Raw genomic sequence first — 310 nt, 5'->3', positions numbered from 1 at the left:
GGTAATGAGCGCGCTACTTCTGGTTCCAGGTTCATGACGTCACTGTGTCGCAGTTTGTTTGGGTTTTAAAATGATCAATATTAAAAACGTTTTTGTACTGCTAAAAATGATTTAAGTTAATATTTCATGGTTATTTAATATTTCAGGGTTATTTAAAATTATTCGCGTGATCCCGAACTTCCTTTAAATCGCGGGTCATGGACTCCACTTCCTCCTCCGTCTTCATCACTGTGCACGGGAGCTCTCTGAATAGATCATATGAAACCATCAGCCACTGGTGAGTCTTTTACAGACAAGTTTCCAATTGTAA

This window comes from Gouania willdenowi, chromosome 1 (genome assembly GCF_900634775.1).
Source record: "Gouania willdenowi chromosome 1, fGouWil2.1, whole genome shotgun sequence".
NCBI lineage: Eukaryota > Metazoa > Chordata > Actinopteri > Blenniiformes > Gobiesocidae > Gouania > Gouania willdenowi.
This window is presented reverse-complemented; position numbering follows the sequence as displayed.